The following is a 14,319-nucleotide window of genomic DNA, read 5'->3' on the forward strand; positions in this document are numbered from 1 at the left end:
GGGAAATGGCAATTCTTTACCTAACCTGGCCCTAAGCTCTGAAGGGCTTTAGAGACCAAAACCCAGCACTGTGAATTGGGCCCCCAAATGGACTGGAAGCCAATGCAGCAGATCACAAATATAAACATGGATGCATGACATAGTTTCTTTCTTTGCTTTTTCCATATGCATTGCTTATTACCAAGATGGCTTCTAAGCGGTTTTTTAAAAAAACAACCCAAGTACATGATCACTGCAGATGGTGACAGCAGTGAGGAAATAAAAAGACGCCTGCTTCTTGGGAGAAAGCGATGACAAACCTAGACAGCATCTTAAAAAGCAGAGACATCACCTTGCCAACAAAGGTCCGTATAGTGTTACCTCGGGTTAAGAACTTAATTCGTTCCGGAGGTCCGTTCTTATCCTGAAACTGTTCTTAACCTGAAGCACCACTTTAGCTAATGGGGTCTCCTGTTGCTGCCGCGCCGCCGGGGCACGATTTCTGTTCTCATCCTGAAGCAAAGTTCTTAACCTGAGGTACTATTTCTGGGTTAGCGGAGTCTGTAACCTGAAGCGTATGTAACCCGGGGTACCACTGTATAGTCAAAGCTATGGTTTTCCCAGTAGTGATGTATGGAAGTGAGAGCTGGACCATAAAGAAGGCTGATCGCCGAAGAATTGATGCTTTTGAATTCTGGTGCTGGAGGAGACTCTTGAGAGTCCCATGGACTGCAAGAAGATCAAACCTCTCCATTCTGAAGGAAATCAGCCCTGAGTGCTCACTGGAAGGACAGATTGTGAAGCTGAGGCTCCAGTACTTTGGCCACCTCATGAGAAGAGAAGACTCCCTGGAGAAGACCCTGATGTTGGGAAAGGTGGAGGGCACAAGGAGAAGGGGACGACAGAGGACGAGATGGTTGGACAGTGTTCTCGAAGCTACCAGCATGAGTCTGACCAAACTGTGGGAGGCAGTGGAAGACAGAAGTGCCTGGTGTGCTCTGGTCCAGGGGGTCACGAAGAGTCGGACACGACTAAACGAAAACAACAACAACAACAACAATACATCTCTCAAACAATGAAGCTGAAAAACTATGGTGCCAAATAAGATTGCCTTATTCCATATATGCCCTCTCAGCTGTTTCAGTCCAAGGAACTGGCCCTGTTCCAGGGGCCACATAATACGTTCTGCATTTGTAAGAACTTGATTTTCTAATGTGGCAACATCTACACTTTGGAACTCCCTGCCAACTTATACCAGTCAAGTGCCTTCCAAATATCCTTTTTAACACCTGGTAATTACATTTTTATTCAGACAAGCCTATCCAGATATCTAGAAAACTGATGAGAGTTTTCATCTGTTTTCCATTTATTTTAACCCTTCAGAAAATGTTAAAAGATTGTTGCTAATTGTGTTGTTTTGTCTTCTTTTCATAAACCACTTTGAGATTTTGCTTTGTTTTTCACATGGGCTTTATAAAATTATAATTAATCAATAACTAAGAATCATGATTGATCAGCCGCTTTACTCACATTCAGGCCAAATGTGGCAAACAATGTTGTAACACGTCAAGCATCGCGCTCAGATTCCGCCTTCCGCCTGCTCCCGTCAAATTTCCCTACGACATGAAAACAAATCATGCAGCCCTGTCAGCTCGGAAAACGAGGACACCCGGACCTTAGAAAGGTGGCAGGATTGTGTGTGTCGAAATAAATGATCGTCATTGCATCATGGAGCGCACAGTATGTTACGGAATGACATAATAAGCAAAGGCAGTTCCCTGCCCCAAAGAGCCCTCAATTTATTTATATATCTCTTTAATTTGGATTTTATTAAAGATTTTCTTATGTTGCAAAACTAACAAATAAACAAGGAGAAATACATACAGAGCCTGCCGTTTAGATGATCACCCAGGTTTGTGTGTGTTGCACATTATTCTGCAAAATAATATAACCTGAGTAAATACAGGTCCCTGCCCTGAGGAGGCTACAATTGAACGTTAGATGGCCACAGGAGGAGGTGGGGTAGCAAGACAGGAATGTGAGGAGGAAAAGAAGAAGACGACGATGAAGAAGGGGGTTTCTTCCAGGACCGGGGAGGTGTGGGCAGGCACACGTACAAATACGCTGAAACTAAATTCATTTTTTTCCAGCCTTTGCAAGAGGAATGGGGGGGAAGAGAAAGGGGGGAAGGAGGGGGGAACTGTTTTGATCACGGTCTGGTTGGAAAGCCCAGGTCACTGGGGGAATGGAAGAGAATCCTTTGTGCCATCAAGTCCCAGGTGCATCATGTACTGGGCCGAATTTGAGCTTACAATTTGGGATTAAAGTAAATCCTAGTATTTTTCTGCATGCGTGCTCTGCTCCCCGGTCTCCCGGAGACTGCTGGGTAACTGCCTATTATCCCGCGGTTCCACTCCAGCGCCCTCCCCAATAAAACTTTTCATATCCTTATAAACGAACTCGATTGCCGTGTTATAAACATTTACACTGTGCTAACAGATCATCTCCGCACATCGGAATTGGCTAAATTCCCTTTTCCAGATGAATATATTGAAGGAGATTAGAGATATGATAGCTTTTCAGATTGCTGAACCCAGAGAAATTAGTTTAGTGAGCATTTACAGAGGCTAAATTGGAACCATTAAATAGTGGATTAAATTGATGGTAGTTTCATTGTCTGTCCTTCGGTACTGCTGTAAAATCAATTAGCCGTCACTATTCCATTCTCCATATAGTGAGATTGTCAGCCTGCTAGGAGCTGCGGAACCTCGCTGGAGCGGCGGGTGGTGTGAAAATACACCTATTAGGTGATGTGGCATGAAATAATATCACAGGGCAGAAGGCCCGGTGAGATTTATCCCAGCCTTATCTTGACTTTAACAGAGAGGGAACAGACAATAGTCTCGAGGTGACACTCATCTCCTAAGAACATCGACGGGACAGAATGCGCTCTCAACTGACAATTATTATGACATCCCCGACTCCATCAACCTCAATTTTTATTTTTTCCCCGCATTAAAAAAAATCTGCCTGGGCCATCCACCACCCTCCTCCCTCAAATTTGCAGTGTCTGACACGAAAAGCTCTCTCTCTCTGTGTGTAGTTATATATATTTGTGTGTGTTTGTGTGTATTTAGTTATTAGTCTTGGGTGTGTGTGTGTTAGTCTGCGTGATGCTCAGTCCCTAAAAACCTGCATGGGCCATTCATTCTCCCACTCCTCAAATTTGCTGTGTCCTACATAAAAAGCTGTCTGTCTGTCTCTCTCTGTGTAGGTATATATATTTTTCTGGGTTTGTGTGTGCAGTTATTAGTATTGGGGGTATGTGTGTTAGTCTGCATGATGCCCAGAGTCCTTAAAAAATCTGCATGGGCCAGACATCCTTCCCCTCCTCATATTTGCAGTTTCCTACATAAAAAGCTGTGTGCATGTACAGTGGTGCCTCGCAAGACGAAAATAATCCGTTCCACGAGTCTCTTCGTCTTGCGGTTTTTTCGTCTTGCGAAGCATCCCTATTAGCGGCTTAGCGGCTTAGAAAAAGGGGGGGGGGAAGGGAAAAAACTTGCAAAACGTTTTCGTCTTGCGAAGCAAGCCCATAGGGAAATTCGTCTTGCGAAGCGCCTCGAAAAACGGAAAACCCTTTCGTCTAGCCGGTTTTTCGTCTTGCAAGGCATTCGTCTTGCGGGGCACCACTGTATTTTGGTGCAGTGGTACCTCAGTTTAAAAACAGCCCTGTTTACGAACTATTCAGTTTACGAACTCCACAAAACTGGAAGTAGTGTCTTGGTTTGAGAACTTTACCTTGGGCTAAGAACGGAATCCGAGCAGTGGAAGGGCATCAGCAGTGGGAGGCCTCATTAGGGAAAGCACACCTCGGCTTAAGAACGGTTTTGGTTTAAGAACAGACTTCTGGAACGGATAAAGTTTGTAAATCGAGGTACCTCTCTCTCTCTCTCTCTCTCTCTCTCTCTGTGTGTGTGTGTGTGTGTAGTGTGTTTGTGTGTATAGTTATTAGTGATTTTTTGTGTGAGGGGTTAGTCTGCATGACACCACAAGTCCCTAAAAGCCTGCATGGGCCATCCATTCTCCCCTTCCTCAAATTTGTAAGGTCCTATATAAAAAGCAGAATATTACTTTTACAAGTTACTTAGTATTATATAAAGCAGCCAGCTAGGTTGCAGTGAGTCTGACTCCAGGAGCAGTTCTAACTGCTGTAATAAGGAACTGTGAATCTAAAAAAAGATTGAAAAATTAAATAAAAATCAAAATATCTATTCTGCTATATGTGAGTTTGTGTGTGTGTGTGTGTGTGTGTTTGTGTGTATAGCTATTAGGGTTTTTTGGGGGAGGGTTAGTCTGCATGACATTGCAAGTCCTTAAAAGCCTGAATAGGCCATCCATTTTCCCCCTCCTCAAATTTGCAATGCCCTACATAAAAAGCAGAATATCTGTCCTGGTATATGTGAGTTTGTGTGTTTGTGTGTGTGTGCCAATTTGCATTACGCCCCGAGTCCCTTCCAGATTCTTGGGTCTTTGTAGGGATTAAAGATATGAGGGCAGACTTGCCCAACTGGTCCCTTTGTGTAGGGCATGGGGAGGCAACCTAAGGCCTGGAGGCCGGATCCGGCCCAATCTCCTTCTAAATTCGGCTTGTGGACGGTCCGGGACTCAGCGTGTTTTTACATGAGTAGAATGTGTCCTTTTATTTAAAATGCATCTCTGGGTTATTTGTGGGCATAGGAATTTGTTCATCCCCCCCCCCAAAAAAAAATATAGTCCGGTCTCCCACAAGGTCTGAGGGACAGTGGACCGGCCCCCTGCTGAAAAAGTTTGCTGACCCCTGGTGTAGGGCAATGTCTGTGGTTGGCATAGCATGCCCCACAAGTGTCCTGGTTTCCCCGGGACAGTCACAGAATTACAAAGGCCATCCCAGTTTCTGATTTGACTCCCGGAATGTCTCGCTTTTCCTTTTTCCTCCCCTCCTCGTCTTGGAAAACAGGTAAAAGTGGTTTGTGTAGGTGCAAAAAACCTGGAGCTCTGTTTATATTGAAAATAAAATTATTGCGGGAATTTTGTGGGAGGTGCTGCCACTCCCAAGAGCCGTAGAATTGCAGCCCGAGGCACCTGAAATGGTTTGTATATTTTCAGTTGGCACCCATTAATTTATTCATTAATTTGGAATATTTATAGCCTACCTGTGAGATCACTTTACCCAAAATAGGCCCACGCAACAGCTTTGATCTGCAGAACACGCGCTGTTACAGGTGCCACACAATACAGTGGTACCTCGGGTTAAGAACTTAATTCGTTCTGGAGGTCTGTACTTAACCTGAAACTGTTCTTAACCTGAAGCACCACTTTAGCTAATGGGGCCTCCTGCTGCTGCCACGCCACCGGAGCACAATTTCTGTTCTCATCCTGAAGCAAAGTTCTTAACCTGAAGCACTATTTCTGGGTTAACGGAGTCTGTAACCTGAAGCGTATGTAACCTGAAGCATATGTAACCTGAAGCATCTGTAACCCGAGGTAACACTGTACTGATTCCACATTTGTAAGGAATCATTTTTGTTTAGGAATGTCTGTCCAGACACGTCAAATGTGTTTTAATCTGGTTTTGTTTAAGGCTTATTCTTGGCTTTATTTATTTCTTGAACATTTTAAAGAGCTGTTTTTCACTTTTCTTCCATTGATAATTTTAACATTTTATTCTTTTCGCGAACCACTTGGAGTCTTTATTCTTACAATCAAGAGGCATATAAATTGCATGAAATAATAATAATACGTAATGACGAATAATAGTATGTAATGCAAAAAAGCCACAGGGCAGTTTACCACAACATCAAATAGTAGGAGAAAAGAATGCATAAATTAATGTGGTCCCTAAAAATGACAACCACTCGTAAGGTTTGATGTTTTATTTTGCTTTTATATTTGTCGGAAGCAGTCCAGAGTGGCTGGGGAAACCCAGTTCAGATGGGCAGGCTAATAATAATAATAATAATAATAATAATAATAGCAAATCACAAAATAGTAGTTATGAATAACAGCAGCAATTAATCCATTTGTCTAGTTGGATCCTTGGACGGCTCAGTATATTTGGTGACGCAGGAATTTGCCCTATACTGAGTCAGACCATTGCTCTAGCTGGTTCAATACTGCCCCCGCTGACAGGCAACAGTTCTCCAGTCAGGATACGGCCCCAGCCCTACCTACCCCTGAGCTACAGCTCATCCCTTAAAAACGAAGCAAGTTTCTAGTCCTCATCAAGGGCTGATTTCAATAGGAACATCGGAAGACGAGTGCCTCCTGCCTTCACAGTTCAAGGACTTTCTTTCACCTGCCCTGAATCTTCAGGACAGCCCTATTGGATGCCCACAAGTTGTGGTGTCACGAAAGAGGGAGAGAAAACCTTTTCTCTACCCATTTTCCCCACGCCAGGCATCGCTTTATAAACTTGCCCATAGCGAGGGCATCATGACGCACACCTCCCCGACACGGCCAGATCCCACGGCTTTGGAGACTTTGTAACTGTCCTCGAATTGGGATTCTCGGAAGGAGAAGCGACTTCGGCGCTTTATGAATTATGACAACGTTGCGCCCGCTCCCCTTCTGCCCGCTTCCTCATTAACGGGAGGGCGTTGCTCTTTCAATCAATAGAGAACGCCGGCAATCAGCTTCTGCCATCCATCTCACGCCTTCCTGGGTTCCCTCCATCTATCATCATTACCACCGTCGCGTTGATGAGCAGAAAGCCATCCCTGCCATGGAAGGACACTCAGCTGGCACTCGCGTAATTATTGAATCTCGAGTATCAGTCCCGTCTCAAACCTTTTGTGACACGGCGCCGCAGCCTCCTCACCACTGCCGGGCCTGGGAGGTCCACACTGTGCACCCCTAAGCGATTGGACCACCTGTGAGGGCAAGCATGCGCGTGCAAATGTACCTTGGGCGTTAGGGTTGCCATATGTTCGGGAACCGGGATTTAACCGACGAAAATGGCGTCGCTGTTCTGAACATTGCGTTTCGTTTCCTAAAGCTTCAGATTAGATTAGATTAGATAAATTTATTGTCATTGTCCGTATATACACAGTATACACAACAACGAAAATCAAACACCCAAGACCGGATTCACATACACATTTGCACGTATCTCCAACACTCTCATCCTATTCAGACATAATCTATTAAAACATACATAACCCAGAATATAACCCAACCTATTAGAAGCATAGCATAACCTAAAACCTATCTCATTCCTTACTACTCACTGCTTGCTATTTCTTACAACTGGCCCTGAGATCATTGTTTAGTGCAATCAGAGCTCTTGGATAGAAACTATTTAGAAGGCGTGTGGTTCGTGTTTTCATTGTCCTATATCTTCTGCCCGAAGGCAACAGTTCAAAGAGGTTGTGAGCAGGATGGGTGGGATCTCTCAGGATATTGTGTGACTTCTTCAAGCTTCTTCAACAACTTTTGCGTCCTGAAATATGACATGGATGGCTTGACCCTTGATTCCTTTCACCCAAAAGTCATTCACTTTATTGTGTGCAGGCCTCAGTTGGGTACGGAACGTAGAATCATAGAATTGTTGCATAGGAAGAGACCGTATTTATCCATGCGACAACCCTGCAAGGTAGGTTGGGCTTAGGGGTAAAAGGTCATGGGGTCAGGAGATGAGGTCAAAGCTCAGCCAGAAGTTTCAAAGGGATGGAAGGACTCTCCTATGAGGAAATGTTGCAGCATTTAGCATTGTAGCACGTACCTACGGGACCGCCTCTCCTGGTATGCCCTGTGGAGGACCTTAAGGTCCACAAATGACAATATTTTGGAGGTCCCAGGTCGCAAGGTTGTTAGATTGGTCTCAACAAGGGCCAGGGCCTTTTCAGTACTGGCCCCGACTTGGTGGAACACTCTGTCACAAGAGACTAGGGCCCTGCGGGACTTGACATCTTTCCGCAGGGCCTGCAAGACAGAGCTGTTCCACCTGGCCTTTGGTTTGGACTCTGTCTGACCCTTAGGTTTCCCTCCCCTTATGGTTTTGATATATGGGCTACTTTTAAAATGAGGCTGCATTTTAAATTGCATTTTAATCTGTATTTTAAATTGTCCCCCCCCCATTATTATTTTTTACTGTAATTTTACTGGTGTTAGCCGTCCTGAGCCTGGCTCTGGCCAGGGAGGGCGGGGTATAAATTATTATTATTATTATTATTATTATTATTATTATTATTATTTCAGACTTTGTAGTCTAGAGGACTGGTGAGTGAGTGGTGACATGACTGAGGTTTAGAAAATGGAGACAGTGGATGGAGAAAAGTTTTCCTTCCCCTCTCGGAACACTTGAATTTGTGGATGTCCAATGAAGTTGAAGGTTGGAAGAAGAAGAAGAAGAAGAAGAAGAAGAAGAAGAAGAAGAAGAAGAAGAAGAAGTTTGGACTTGATATCCCGCTTTATCACTACCCTAAGGAGTCTCAAAGCGGCTAACATTCTCCTTTCCCTTCCTCCCCCACAACAAACACTCTGTGAGGTGAGTGGGGCTGAGAGACTTCAAGAAGTGTGACTGGCCCAAGGTCACCCAGCAGCTGCATGTGGAGGAGCAGGGAAGCGAACCCTGTTCACCAGATTACGAGTCCACTGCTCTTAACCACTACGCCACACTGGCTCACCACACGGAAGACTCAGGACACCCAAAAGTTAAACTGTGGAACTCACTGTGATGGCTTTAAAAGAGGATTAGGCAAATTCATGGATAATAAGGCTACCAATGACTATTAGCTGTGATGGCTACGCTGTGCCTCCACAGTTGGAGAAAATAATGTTTCTGAATCCTAGTTTCTGGAAACCACGGGAGTTGTTTTTGTGCGCGAAAATTCCTGCTTTCTAGTTTCCCACAGACATCTGATTGGCTGCTAAGAGAGCAGGATGCTGAACTAATGTGCCATTGGCGTGATCCAGAAAGGCTTTCCCTATGTTCTTATGACCACCACACAAGCATTTTTTATACTTTGTGCAGTGGTACCTTGGTTCTCAAACGCCTTGGTACTCAAACAACTTGGAACCCAAACACTGCAAACCCAGAAGTAAGTGTATGAACTTTTTCCAGAAGCCAAACATGCTCCATTTTGAGTGTTACGCTTCTGATTTGAGTGTTACCCTGAGGTCTGTCTGTTTTTGCTATTTATTTTGCATTTTTGTGGCTTTTCTGTTTTGTTTTTGTGACTGTGCGGAACCCAGTTCAGCTACTGATTGATTGTGTGACTGCAGTACATTGTTTATTGCTTTCATTTTATGGATCAATGGTCTCGTTGGATAGTAAAATTCATGTTAAATTGCTGTTTCAGGGGTTGTTTTTAAAAGTCTGGAATTAATCAGTTTTGCATTACTTTCTACGGGAAAGCACGCCTTGGTTTGGGAACGCTTTGGTTTGGGAACGGATTAAGTTTGAGAACCAAAGTACCACTGTATTGCTTTTGAAATGAAAGATTGGGGGGGGGGGGGAGAGAATCCTCTGCCTTCAATCACTGTGGCATTTCCTAGAGAGTCAATCCAGGACTCCTTCTCCCTCTTTAATAAACGTCACCTTCTCCAAAAGCCTGAATCTATTAGCCGAATTAATTATACAAGCATGCAAATGAGTGGTGCTGGCCTGGTTTTTCCTGAGTTTTGACATTTGGTTTTCGTCTAGCGCAGGATTTGGCACAGAATGCACACACTTGTTCTTATCACCTCTCCCCCCGTTAAGTAAATCTCGGGTTCATTCAAAAGAAGCCTCATTCATGACTTCCTGCTATCCTGGTTCTTGTTTTCCTTTTCTGGAAATGATGTAACTTCAAAAGACACCCCCCTTTCCTCGGTTCAAAGCCCGGCTACTGAACTTTGATTGTCCGGAGAAATTATTCACTGGTTGTAGGAGCCACACCAGGGGGTGGAAAAATGAGCCGGGATCTCCATAGCAATGCCCCTTCTTTTGCTGTTATTCGTGGAGACATCAAGACGCATGAACAATTAATCCTTGATTTCCAGACCCAGGCGACTCGGCCAATAAAACAGCTGTCAGCTGCCGGTCCTGTTGAGGTGCAGTTTAATATCCCAAGAGAGGATAATTATTCTTATCTGATTTGGCTCAGGAATGAACTGAAGAAGCCTCGTCTCGCTCGTTACCAAAAAATAAAATAAAATACAATAAAAAAAATATTAAAAAAATTCCAGGTCTTCTGAGAGGGCTACACGGAGTCTAAATGGCTAACATTCGTGCCAGTCTTTACTCCATCTAACAGCTGATGTGTGCCAAAATATAACCAGTAGAAGCATAGAGAATATTATTTTTAAGGGAAGGCGTGGAACACCTGCATGCAAATGGTCCACCCCCCCATAGCATCTCCAGGAAATACAGGGAAACCCTGGACAAAAGCTGCCAGCCAGTGTAGACACTATTCAGCTGAATGGAACAATGATCTGATTTAGTATAAGGAAACTCCCAAGCATTTTGGAAGGGACAATTGCTTAGCCATAGGGCACATAGAGACATCACCTTGCCAACAAAGGTCCGTATAGTAAAAGCTATGGTTTTCCCAGTAGTGATGTATGGAAGTGAGAGCTGGACCATAAAGAAGGCTGATCGCCAAAGAATGGATGCTTTTGAATTCTGGTGCTGGAGGAGACTCTTGAGAGTCCCATGGACTGCAAGAAGATCAAACCTCTCCATTCTTAAGGAAATCAGCCCTGAGTGCTCACTGGAAGGACAGATCCTGAAGCTGAGGCTCCAATACTTTGGCCACCTCATGAGAAGACTCCCTGGCAAAGACCCTGATGTTGGGAAAGATGGAGGGCACAAGGAGAAGGGGACGACAGAGGACGAGATGGTTGGACAGTGTTCTCGAGGCTGCCAGCATGAGTTTGACCAAACTGCGGGGGCGGTGGAAGACAGAGGTGCCTGGCGTGCTCTGGGCCATGGGGTCACGAAGAGTTGGACACGACTAAATGACTAAACAACAACAACAAGGGCACATGAATTGCGCACATAAGGTCCCAGGTTCAAGTCCTGGCATCTCCAGGTAGGGATTAAAAAACAACAACCTTCCCTATACAGGGCTGCCTTCAGATGTCTTCTAAAGGTTTTCTTGGCTCAGAGGTCGCACAACTCCACACCCTCCAACTTTTCTCCAATGAAAATAGGGACATCCTAAGGAAAAGCGGGACATTCTGGGATCAAATCAGAATCTGGGACAGCTTCTGTAAATCTGGGACTATCCCTGGGAAAAAGGAACACTTGGAGTGTCTGGGTAAATGCACTTACCTGGGAGTAACTATCATTGAACACGCATAGGTTAGGTGCATCATTAAGTTAATTAATCCATTAATTAAATCTAATTACTTCTGTATGTGGGTTAAAACAGTGCCTCTGAAGCGAGAAGCGCCTGGAATTTTAGGATGCACAGCATTTCATCTGTTCATATATGTAAGAAAACACAAATAAAGCCACTGAGACCCATAAACGGTCTAAGACATAAGCAATATAATCGATAATATAATATAATATAATATAATATAATATAATATAATATAATATAATATAATATAATATAATATAATATAATATAATATATGATGTCAAGGTCCCCCACTTTCATATCACCCTCTCCCTGCCCAGTTGAGAAAACAAGATCCAGCTGCAACATGCATTGGGCCAACAACATGTTGGGACAGTCCTATTATTAAAAGGTAAAGGGACCCCTGACCATTAGGTCCAGTCGTGGCCGACTCTGGGATTGCGGCACTCATCTCGCTTTATTTGCCGAGGGAGCCGGCGTACAGCTTCCGGGTCATGTGGCCAGCATGACTAAGCCGCTTCTGGCGAACCAGAGCAGCGCACGGAAACGCCGTTGACCTTCCCGCCGGAGTGGTACCTATTTATCTACTGGCACTTTGACGTGCTTTCGAACTGCTAGGTTGGCAGGAGCTGGGACTGAGCAACGGGAGCTCACCCCGTCACGGGGATTCAAATTACTATTATTATTACTCCAGCTATGAAGTCCCAAGCCACCCAAAAGACAGCTGTCTTGACTTGAAGTCCCCCAGAATCTGCAGTCTGTGAGTCCTCAACACCACCTCTGAGACCAGCTCTGTCAGTTCAGGCAGAGACTGCTGGGCAGAATCCCTAATCTGTTCCAATTGCCCAGGAACACATGCTAGACGCAGTGCCAGATTTACGTATAAGCTAAACAAGCTATAGCTTAGGGCCCCACTCTCTTGGGCCCCCCAGAAAAGTTAAAAGAAAAAAAAGGTTTGTGTTGCGTAGGCTCCTATGATGTAAGTCATGGGCCCCGCCTGCTGGCCTGCTCCCTAAAATTTCACTGGTTTGCTCCTTTCTACATATAGACAGCATCTTAAAAAGCAGAGACATCACCTTGCCAACAAAGACCTGCATAGTTAAAGCCATGGTTTTCCCAGTAGTGATGTATGGAAGTGAGAGCTGGACCATAAAGAAGGCTGATCGCCGAAGAATTGATGCTTTTGAATTCTGGTGCTGGAGGAGACTCTTGAGAGTCCCATGGACTGCAAGAAGATCAAACCTATCCATTCTGAAGGAAATCAGCCCTGAGTGCTCACTGGAAGGACAGATCATGAAGCTGAGGCTCCAATACTTTGGCCACCTCATGAGAAGAGAAGACTCCCTGGAAAAGACCCTGATGTTGGGAAAGATGGAGGGCACAAGGAGAAGGGGATGACAGAGGACGAGATGGTTGGACAGTGTTCTTGAAGCTACAAACAAGAGTCTGACAAAACTGCGGGAGGCAGTGGAAGACAGGAGTGCCTGGCGTGCTCTGGTCCATGGGGTCACGAAGAGTCGGACACGACTAAACAACAACAACATATATAGGGTGCCTACATTCTGCATGGACTGGTCACATGGCAACATGCACAAATGGCTTTAGATACCCATTAGGTCCATGAATTACCATATAGCATATATTCAACACAAAAAACAGTGACCATTTGTTGTTGACAAAGGACAGCTGGACATAGAAAGGGCCCCATTACCTTCAGTAGCTTAGGGCCTCATCAAACCTAAATCCGGCCCTGCCTAGATCCCACCACAACTGGACAGGGAACCTGGAGAGAGAGAGAGATGGAATCTCTATAGACTATAGCAGCTCCCTCTCCTTGACCCTCAAGCCTGCCCTGATGCTGCACCGAGTACCCAGCTGGGTGAGACCCTCCTCACCCACCCACATCTCAGTGATACAGACCAGATAGGCCTCCTTATTTTGGATGAGAGAGCTCTTACTCCAAGGTGACCTGGCATTCAGCAACAGCAGCCACTGACCCAAGGGCTAGCTGAGGGCTGCCTGAATTGTAGTTCTACAGCATTTAGAGGAGTTGACAGTGCCTGGCGAGATGGATCAATGGCTTGATGGACCAAGGCCATCAATTGCCCTTGGACCTCAGCAGGAGGAAACTTAATCCAGATTCTTTCTTTCTTTTTAATTTATTTATTTGGTTTTTCAGATTAAAAGTTTACAGTCACATATCCAACAAACAACACAAAAACAAGATTCCTATGAATCTCCTGGACTTCCCTCCTCCCCTTTGTGGGTCCTATTTTTAATAATTTCCTCCTGCATCTTTTATAATAATCCAAATATTTTACTTCTCCATTGTGTCCAAAATCCACCATTAAACTACAAGTGATATTCCATTCCTACTAACATTTTTTAACTGTTTACAATGGTCTTTAAGATAAGTTATAAAATTTTCCCTTTCCTTATTAAAATTTTGGTCTTCCTGATTTCTGATTCTTCTGGTCATTTTAGCCATTTCGGCATAATCCATCAACTTGACCTGCCATTCTTCTCTGGTTGGGACTTTATCTTCTTTCCATCTCTGGGCCAGAGAACTTAATCCAGATTCAAGCCAGTCTAACCTTTCTAGCACTGATATGGCCATGACATGACTTTGTGGAGGAGACGGACTCAGACCACACTTCACCCAAACTGAAAGAGGGACACCGGTAAGAGGTTTGGATTCAACGCCAAAATTCTAGAACCAATCCAGGGTTTGTAACATCTTAGCTCTATTATCGGACCTAATGAAATAGATGGAAGGTGCTTCTTTATCCGATGAAAACCTCTTTCCCCCCCTACACCCACCTGCCTGGCCTCATTGATGATGATCAGAGTTATGATGATGTTTCGAGGAGCTGATGATTTGGCAGGGGGATACAGAACTGACTTCTTGTTTAAAGTTATGAATGACCTTTATCATTATCTTCCTTACCTCCCATCTCGAGAGGCTCCTAGAAGTAATGACCATGGAACTCAATTTAACATCCTCCGAACT

General features: G+C 44.5%; 1 protein-coding gene across 1 annotated transcript in view; it reads right to left on the reverse strand.

The window, feature by feature from the left end:
* Positions 1–9,406: 9,406 nt before the first annotated feature.
* MICALL2 (MICAL like 2) overlaps positions 9,407–14,319 on the reverse strand; it is a 288,759-nt gene continuing 283,846 nt past the window's right edge. Inside the window, exon 18 of the transcript XR_013833140.1 lies at positions 9,407–9,438. The gene's annotated coding sequence lies outside the window, so the exon portion shown is untranslated. The remainder of the gene's footprint in view (positions 9,439–14,319) is intronic.

This window comes from Podarcis cretensis (genome assembly GCF_951804945.1).
Source record: "Podarcis cretensis genome assembly, chromosome: 14".
Classification (NCBI taxonomy): Eukaryota; Metazoa; Chordata; class Lepidosauria; order Squamata; family Lacertidae; genus Podarcis; species Podarcis cretensis.